Here is a 10,000-nt window from a genome sequence, read left to right as displayed (position 1 = left end):
GAGGGTGAGAGCCCCGTCTAGCCCGGACCCTGCTGCATCACGAGGCTCTTTCGGCGAGTCGGGCTGTTTGGGAATGCAGCCTTAAGTGGGTGGTAAATTCCATCCAAGGCTAAATACTGGTGAGAGACCGATAGCGCACAAGTACCGCGAGGGAAAGATGAAAAGGACTTTGAAAAGAGAGTTAAAAAGTGCTTGAAATTGCTGGGAGGGAAGCGAATGGATGCCTTGTGCGCCCCTTGGTTGTGTGTGGAACGGCGAGAGCTGGTCTGCCAAGCAATGCAAGGGGCTGTCCAGCATGGGAGGACGCGGCGGGATAACGGCTTGTGAGCCTCTGGCTCCCTGCCAATGCCGCCGCTGCCTCTGAAAATGGCGGGGTGCTCCGGTGCCCCGCCAGATGCTGGAACTTGGGCGTTCCATCCGACCCGTCTTGAAACACGGACCAAGGAGTCTAACATGTATGCGAGTTTGTGGGTGCTAAACCCGTACAGGCGAAAGGAAACTAATTCGTGGGATCCCCTTCGGGGGTGCACCACGGACCGACCTTGATCTTTTGAGAAGGGTTTGAGTGTTAGCATACCTGCTGGGACCCAAAAGATGGTGAACTATGCCTGAGCAGGGCGAAGCCAGAGGAAACTCTGGTGGAGGCTCGTAGCGATACTGACGTGCAAATCGTTCGTCAGACTTGGGTATAGGGGCGAAAGACTAATCGAACCATTTAGTAGCTGGTACCCTCCGAAGTTTCCCTCAGGATAGCTGGAGCTCTTGCTGAGTTTTATCGGGTAAAGCGAATGATTAGAGGCATCGGGGGTGAAACACCCTCGACCTATTCTCAAACTTTAAATAGGTAAAGCAGCCGGGGTTGCTCTGTTGAGCCCCGGCCGTGAATGCGAGCTCCAAGTGGGCCATTTTTGGTTAAGCAGATCGACTAGGCCGTTTTCGGTACATTCGTCCGAGGCATAGGATCATCCGCCCGGTAACCCGGTACCGACCACGACCAAAACGATTTCCCTTAACAATTCCTATGTCACCTCCTACGGTTTGGGTGTCCGGGGGGTACCTGTATCATGGAAGACGAGGATTAGTAATGCAATCTCCGCTAGCTCTATCTCTCATTTTGTGAAAGTACGAAGCTAGGTCTCAAAACTGAACTGAGATTTGCACGACTGATGCTCGCGAGCCAATGTACTCAGGTACATGCCCGGGCCGCACATCAGAAGTGACTTCCAAAGATTAGAGCTAAGGAACATGCTCAACCTGATCGCTATCCGTTGACTCATGGATCTCGCCGTCTGGACCAGTCGCTGTCATCCCGTCTTTTTTCTAAGCGGATGATTAGAAGCTGGAACAGTCGAGAGTACAAGCACTACCTGGGCAGAGTCAGTAAGAACCCCTTGTGTCGCTGTGGTGTTTAGTTCCAGCGCTCTGGCCGAGAGGGATTCCTACAGGCCAAGGGTAAAAAACCGCAGCAAAACGAATCGTTTGTACCCGTTTTTGCGTGGCCAGGAATGCGGAAGTGAGATTCCTCGCGACCTTAGTGGTGGGTGTGAGCTCGTTTTGAGCTATCCCCAAACAAGCACTTCGTTGGCGCTGCTCATTCTTGCGGTGTGCAACGAAGCGGCTGTTGATCCTGGAGTGGGCGAGAAGTGTGCGTGGTTGTGCTAGCGCACAGCCTTGCAGCGGCCCGAGCTTGCTCTGCTTGTGGATGCGCTCCTGGAGAATGCGGCGGCGGCGGATGCAAGCGAGAAACCCTAACGTTAGGGTTTTTCCCGTCGCTTCATACCTTTCGGTGTGAGAAAATCCAGCGCCCGCAGCCATGAAGTCGACTAGCTATAGCTTGTAATTAGGTTTGCCAATCCGTACAGCGTGTTTCTTCGCGCGAGATTCTGTGAGGAATCCAAAGTTTTGTTTTTTACCATGCCACGTCTACTCATGGATCCCATTAGTTTATTCATGGGAAAACAGAGTTTTCCATAAGTAAGGTTTCCTTTAGAGATTATTTCTAAGGAAGACCTTGCTGTGATTAAGGCGTGGGATCTGTCTCAGATTGAGAGCACAGCAACTTGTGTTGTTTTTTAATTTTTATCAATCAAAACACAGTTGTAGTCGAAGGTACGCTTGCGTTTTTTAGTTCAGCGCGTGACCAAGGACAGCATGGTAAGTTTGGGGGAACTAATTCTTTTGTTGTTCACAGTCCAAAACGGCATAAATATCGAATCTATTATGTTTCGATATGATGCTAGAGTGATGGATAGTCCTGTCTAGAGGACAGAGTTCCTGGTACTCAGCTTGAATTTGCTGAGTCGTCGAGCTGTGGTGGCCTATTGGCCGGTTCTCTCCAGATGTCCAAGAGAATTTCCAAGACTGCTTGTACCGGAGTCAGGGGGCTGGTGAGAATGATACGATCCAGACCACTGAGGATGAGTCGTCTCAATGCATAGCGATGGAATCCTTTTTCCACGAAGCATTCAACGAGATTATCAATCTCGAGGACGACACCACCGGCGGTATTAATCAGATAAAAAAGCGCAAAGACTTGCCCCAGGATCACCTTGGATGAGTTTGCGACGGGCCGGTTTGAATCTCGATGAATGTACAGCGAGACTTTGAATGGAAGTGATCGGCGCTTGTCATATTTTGTGGTTAAGAAGGTACCGTCAACTCGTATGATCTGAATCTGAAGGCTCAAAAAGTGAGCGGACAGATTCACGAGCGAGCCGTCCGTGTTCACGAATGGATTATCCATCTCGTTCTGCATGGCCAGGAACCGTAATGGATATATCCAGAACGGATTTCCTTCAGATTCGACTTGATCAGGGTCAAGGAATCGGAGGATCATGGGGTTATTCATTGACACCAGATCGTCCATATATCGGAACGTATGTTCGAATAAGCGCAGCAGATCGTACCGGCCTAGACGAGCGAGTCGAGTGATAAAGTTATACTCGAAATAGAATAGGTACAGGTTACACCACAAAGGCGAGCACGAGAAGCCCATAGGAATTCCTCGGACTTGTCTCCATACTCGATCACCCAGCCGGACGTATGTGTTCCGGATAATGAAGTGATTTAGCTCGATGACTTTTGTTGGATCCATTCTGGTGGCCTTCACTGATGAGTGGCGTAGAGGTTTCCATTCGGCCTCAAGCTCGCCGTTCTTCTTTTGAATCAGAAAAAGGTCCTTATGGAGGTGGTTTTGGTGCGCGAAAGCCAAATTGACGAGGTTTGTCATGGCCGTCGTGAGGCCTTGATCTCCCTCAAGGGGGATGGCCTCGTAGCACTTTGTGATATCTCCCGTATAGATCGTGGTGATCTTGTCGGGGAGATTAATCGCGAACTCCTGTGTGGATCCAAGGATCCAGCACGCGTTCGTTTTTCCTCCGAAGAATTTTGCCCGTGCATAGAAATCATCGGCTACGTTTTGTAGTGCCTCCTGTATTCCTTTCAGGATAGCGGTGAGGCAAATTGTGATTTCAGAGAAGACACATCCATCCGCATTCGTTAACCAGCGCATTTTATTCTTATGCGCTTTGTAGATCCCCATAAGGTAAGGGAGATCTGGTCTCAGCGGCGGGAATTCCTGTAAGGGCGGTTCACCGAGCAGTTGTTTTACAACTTGCTCAGGCGTCTCAGGGACATTATTGTCCGAGACTACGAGTGAAAAGTCATCACTATTCATCCGCGCAAGCGCTTGCTCCCGGGCCAACGTTTTGCAAAAGAAGGTGGGTGTGTTGGCCGCTTTATCTGCGCCACTGATGTACAAGTGTTTATGTACCCACTCCAATTGCCGCTTTGCCTCAGGGGTGGTCATCACATCTATCATCGGGGTGGTCTGGCAATTTTGTACTGCCATTCGGACCCGGTAGTTGATATGCTGTTTAACAGCAGCTTCGTTGCTAGGCCAGTTACGGATGTAGACATCGGGAATCATACTGGCAATCCGATCCCAGGCCTCACAGACTTCGGCAATGATTTTTGCTGTCTGGAGTGGTTTCGGGGTGATGTGATTGAGACCTTTCTCGATGACAGTCGTGAGTATGCGTGAGCCAAGGATCTTTGGATCCAAAGTACGCACGTGTCCAGTCTCGTCGAGATAAGTCACCCATGGCCAACGTTTGCATTCGCAAACCAGTGGTGCATGAGTGTCCCAGTTACAGAAAACCTCTTTGGGTTTATAGAAGTCGTGTTTGATCTGGGGTTCGTACCTCCAGCCAAATACGATGGGATCCAGGAGTTCCGCGTCTAGGCCAATCATTTCCAGGCATTCCCTCATAAGGGTGCGGATACTGATCCTCTCGAATCCGGCGCTAATATATCGGAGGTGTACGAATTTTCGTTCACACTCCGTTTCCTCTTTGACCAACCATTTACGTCCGGCCAAATGATGGATGTAGTGTAAAGTACACTGTGGAAGCAATCACGAGAGCACTTTCATTAGCTACCAATCATGGAAGGAGAAAACAGAAATTTATTTATCGCTGCTTTCTTGCACCGAGCCTTTTGCGTAGCCTCTGTTTATTTGAGCTTGCATTGGCCTCGGACGTCTTGGAGATTGATGGTGGTGTGCCTGTCTCCTGTGATGTCAGTCCCGTGGATGTTTGTCCGTCGGGACGATCACGTTTCCGATTAGGTGGTAAGCCTCGAGACCTTGCCGGCGTGCGTTGTGAGGACGGTGTAGGTGAGAAAGCTCCATTGCTTTCGCTACCATCACGTCGTGAAGTCGTTGGGGATCGGTACTGCTGGACGGGGATGAACTTGCATATGTTCATCTTGGTTTGTCCATGCGGGATGAACTCCAGATCCGGGTTGGCTGGTTTTTTCGCCACCTCAATAGCAGCTGCTTGCATCCATTCTCGGATTTGAAGGAAGGCAGCTATCTGGAGGATCACTTGCGGATTAGCCGTAAGTAGGGACAGGAAGATGGCGAGGCGGTCTGACGACGTCAAGCTTGAATCTGGCCAGTACTTGTCCAGGTTGTTAAGCATGTACCAGAACAAGGAGTCAAGCCAGACAATTCCTCCTTCACATCCCTGGCAATCGCAGCGACAGTACGGTCGAAGCTGATTCCATGTACGTTGATCTCCTTGTGATAGGTTCCAGCTTTTTGTATTCAAAAAGGCATCGCCATCACAGCGTCCATGGAAGGCAGCTTGCTTGAAAACCTCATCCGCAGTCTTTTGGAACGGGATTGCTGGTTTGTAAGCATAATTTCCCAACGTTGCATGTCGGTAAGATGCTTCCAGTGTCTGTTTTGACCACTGTACTGCATCTGGTCGTAATAAAGCCGCCATCTGGATCCAGTCGGACGCCTCCAAAGGGGATGTCCATCCTAAAGGATTCGTTAGCGTCCAGAACTTATGCGGTTCTGGAAGGCGGTGGGAGGCTGCATCGAGAACTCTTGTGGTGGCGAAGGGAAATTTCCATCCACTCAAATTCTCCAACGGGTCAAACATGATACGACCATTATCAATGCGGTCCACGTTTGCTCCTTCCAGAGTATCTGGCTGTGACGGGATGAGTCCAGTCATGAGCGTCCGTGCGCTCTGGCTCAAGAACTCGAAACCATTGCTGAGGTTGATCTGTGGTTTTCCCAGATCAATACCTTTCCCGTACGAGCCTTTATACCCTGTAACCCGGTTGTATTCTTGGGACCATTGGAGCATTTTCCAAGTGATCCTTGGTTCGGCGGAGGAGAAATTAACGAGTTCTTTTTCCATGTCCGCCATCCACCGTCGTAGTAGAGCCTGGTTATCATTGACTCGATCGGTAAGGAGTGTCCAGACTAGGCGCCACCATTCTTTGGTTTCAACCTGCTGGAAGAGGCAGAGGTATCGCTTGTTCTCGCCAACTGCCTCGGATTCCGGCACCGTGAGCAGCTTGTCCGCAATGTTTTTCTCATATGCAAAAATCTCACGTAAGCGCTCAGGTTTCTTTGCGGCTAACAGCAGTAAGAAGTACTGCACTGCCGGGACGGGAGCCACAAAATCATCAGTGTTCGCGTACTCCGTCATCTCGGGTAGCCAGAAATCCTGGAAAACCACGCATCAGTCCATATCCGGTACGGCGGGAAAGTAGGGATGGATCGCATGGCGTTTTGTATCGGCAGCCAGGTATCACACCCTGGCACGGCTGTCCCTCGCGGGTATTTTTGGTTAAGCAGATCGACTAGGCCGTTTTCGGTACATTCGTCCGAGGCATAGGATCATCCGCCCGGTAACCCGGTACCGACCACGACCAAAACGATTTCCCTTAACAATTCCTATGTCACCTCCTACGGTTTGGGTGTCCGGGGGGTACCTGTATCATGGAAGACGAGGATTAGTAATGCAATCTCCGCTAGCTCTATCTCTCATTTTGTGAAAGTACGAAGCTAGGTCTCAAAACTGAACTGAGATTTGCACGACTGATGCTCGCGAGCCAATGTACTCAGGTACATGCCCGGGCCGCACATCAGAAGTGACTTCCAAAGATTAGAGCTAAGGAACATGCTCAACCTGATCGCTATCCGTTGACTCATGGATCTCGCCGTCTGGACCAGTCGCTGTCATCCCGTCTTTTTTCTAAGCGGATGATTAGAAGCTGGAACAGTCGAGAGTACAAGCACTACCTGGGCAGAGTCAGTAAGAACCCCTTGTGTCGCTGTGGTGTTTAGTTCCAGCGCTCTGGCCGAGAGGGATTCCTACAGGCCAAGGGTAAAAAACCGCAGCAAAACGAATCGTTTGTACCCGTTTTTGCGTGGCCAGGAATGCGGAAGTGAGATTCCTCGCGACCTTAGTGGTGGGTGTGAGCTCGTTTTGAGCTATCCCCAAACAAGCACTTCGTTGGCGCTGCTCATTCTTGCGGTGTGCAACGAAGCGGCTGTTGATCCTGGAGTGGGCGAGAAGTGTGCGTGGTTGTGCTAGCGCACAGCCTTGCAGCGGCCCGAGCTTGCTCTGCTTGTGGATGCGCTCCTGGAGAATGCGGCGGCGGCGGATGCAAGCGAGAAACCCTAACGTTAGGGTTTTTCCCGTCGCTTCATACCTTTCGGTGTGAGAAAATCCAGCGCCCGCAGCCATGAAGTCGACTAGCTATAGCTTGTAATTAGGTTTGCCAATCCGTACAGCGTGTTTCTTCGCGCGAGATTCTGTGAGGAATCCAAAGTTTTGTTTTTTACCATGCCACGTCTACTCATGGATCCCATTAGTTTATTCATGGGAAAACAGAGTTTTCCATAAGTAAGGTTTCCTTTAGAGATTATTTCTAAGGAAGACCTTGCTGTGATTAAGGCGTGGGATCTGTCTCAGATTGAGAGCACAGCAACTTGTGTTGTTTTTTAATTTTTATCAATCAAAACACAGTTGTAGTCGAAGGTACGCTTGCGTTTTTTAGTTCAGCGCGTGACCAAGGACAGCATGGTAAGTTTGGGGGAACTAATTCTTTTGTTGTTCACAGTCCAAAACGGCATAAATATCGAATCTATTATGTTTCGATATGATGCTAGAGTGATGGATAGTCCTGTCTAGAGGACAGAGTTCCTGGTACTCAGCTTGAATTTGCTGAGTCGTCGAGCTGTGGTGGCCTATTGGCCGGTTCTCTCCAGATGTCCAAGAGAATTTCCAAGACTGCTTGTACCGGAGTCAGGGGGCTGGTGAGAATGATACGATCCAGACCACTGAGGATGAGTCGTCTCAATGCATAGCGATGGAATCCTTTTTCCACGAAGCATTCAACGAGATTATCAATCTCGAGGACGACACCACCGGCGGTATTAATCAGATAAAAAAGCGCAAAGACTTGCCCCAGGATCACCTTGGATGAGTTTGCGACGGGCCGGTTTGAATCTCGATGAATGTACAGCGAGACTTTGAATGGAAGTGATCGGCGCTTGTCATATTTTGTGGTTAAGAAGGTACCGTCAACTCGTATGATCTGAATCTGAAGGCTCAAAAAGTGAGCGGACAGATTCACGAGCGAGCCGTCCGTGTTCACGAATGGATTATCCATCTCGTTCTGCATGGCCAGGAAACGTAATGGATATATCCAGAACGGATTTCCTTCAGATTCGACTTGATCAAGGTCAAGGAATCGGAGGATCATGGGGTTATTCATTGACACCAGATCGTCCATGTATCGGAACGTATGTTCGAATAAGCGCAGCAGATCGTACCGGCCTAGACGAGCGAGTCGAGTGATAAAGTTATACTCGAAATAGAATAGGTACAGGTTACACCACAAAGGCGAGCACGAGAAGCCCATAGGAATTCCTCGGACTTGTCTCCATACTCGATCACCCAGCCGGACGTATGTGTTCCAGATAATGAAGTGATTTAGCTCGATGACTTTTGTTGGATCCATTCTGGTGGCCTTCACTGATGAGTGGCGTAGAGGTTTCCATTCGGCCTCAAGCTCGCCGTTCTTCTTTTGAATCAGAAAAAGGTCCTTATGGAGGTGGTTTTGGTGCGCGAAAGCCAAATTGACGAGGTTTGTCATGGCCGTCGTGAGGCCTTGATCTCCCTCAAGGGGGATGGCCTCGTAGCACTTTGTGATATCTCCCGTATAGATCGTGGTGATCTTGTCGGGGAGATTAATCGCGAACTCCTGTGTGGATCCAAGGATCCAGCACGCGTTCGTTTTTCCTCCGAAGAATTTTGCCCGTGCGTAGAAATCATCGGCTACGTTTTGTAGCGCCTCCTGTATTCCTTTCAGGATAGCGGTGAGGCAAATTGTGATTTCAGAGAAGACACATCCATCCGCATTCGTTAACCAGCGCATTTTATTCTTATGCGCTTTGTAGATCCCCATAAGGTAAGGGAGATCTGGTCTCAGTGGCGGGAATTCCTGTAAGGGCGGTTCACCAAGCAGTTGTTTTACAACTTGCTCAGGCGTCTCAGGGACATTATTGTCCGAGACTACGAGTGAAAAGTCGTCACTATTCATCCGCGCAAGCGCTTGCTCCCGGGCCAACGTTTTGCAAAAGAAGGTGGGTGTGTTGGCCGCTTTATCTGCGCCACTGATGTACAAGTGTTTATGTACCCACTCCAATTGCCGCTTTGCCTCAGGGGTGGTCATCACATCTATCATCGGGGTGGTCTGGCAATTTTGTACTGCCATTCGGACCCGGTAGTTGATATGCTGTTTAACAGCAGCTTCGTTGCTAGGCCAGTTACGGATGTAGACATCGGGAATCATACTGGCAATCCGATCCCAAGCCTCACAGACTTCGGCAATGATTTTTGCTGTCTGGAGTGGTTTCGGGGTGATGTGATTGAGACCTTTCTCGATGACAGTCGTGAGTATGCGTGAGCCAAGGATCTTTGGATCCAAAGTACGCACGTGTCCAGTCTCGTCGAGATAAGTCACCCATGGCCAACGTTTGCATTCGCAAACCAGTGGTGCATGAGTGTCCCAGTTACAGAAAACCTCTTTGGGTTTATAGAAGTCGTGTTTGATCTGGGGTTCGTACCTCCAGCCAAATACGATGGGATCCAGGAGTTCCGCGTCTAGGCCAATCATTTCCAGGCATTCCCTCATAAGGGTGCGGATACTGATCCTCTCGAATCCGGCGCTAATATATCGGAGGTGTACGAATTTTCGTTCACACTCCGTTTCCTCTTTGACCAACCATTTACGTCCGGCCAAATGATGGATGTAGTGTAAAGTACACTGTGGAAGCAATCACGAGAGCACTTTCATTAGCTACCAATCATGGAAGGAGAAAACAGAAATTTATTTATCGCTGCTTTCTTGCACCGAGCCTTTTGCGTAGCCTCTGTTTATTTGAGCTTGCATTGGCCTCGGACGTCTTGGAGATTGATGGTGGTGTGCCCGTCTCCTGTGATGTCAGTCCCGTGGATGTTTGTCCGTCGGGACGATCACGTTTCCGATTAGGTGGTAAGCCTCGAGACCTCGCCGGCGTGCGTTGTGAGGACGGTGTAGGTGAGAAAGCTCCATTGCTTTCGCTACCATCACGTCGTGAAGTCGTTGGGGATCGGTACTGCTGGACGGGGATGAACTTGCATTTGTA

Source organism: Selaginella moellendorffii, unplaced genomic scaffold (genome assembly GCF_000143415.4).
Source record: "Selaginella moellendorffii unplaced genomic scaffold, v1.0 SELMOscaffold_94, whole genome shotgun sequence".
Taxonomy (NCBI): Eukaryota; Viridiplantae; Streptophyta; class Lycopodiopsida; order Selaginellales; family Selaginellaceae; genus Selaginella; species Selaginella moellendorffii.
The sequence above is the reverse complement of the archived record's forward strand: the minus strand, read 5'-3'. Positions refer to the sequence as shown.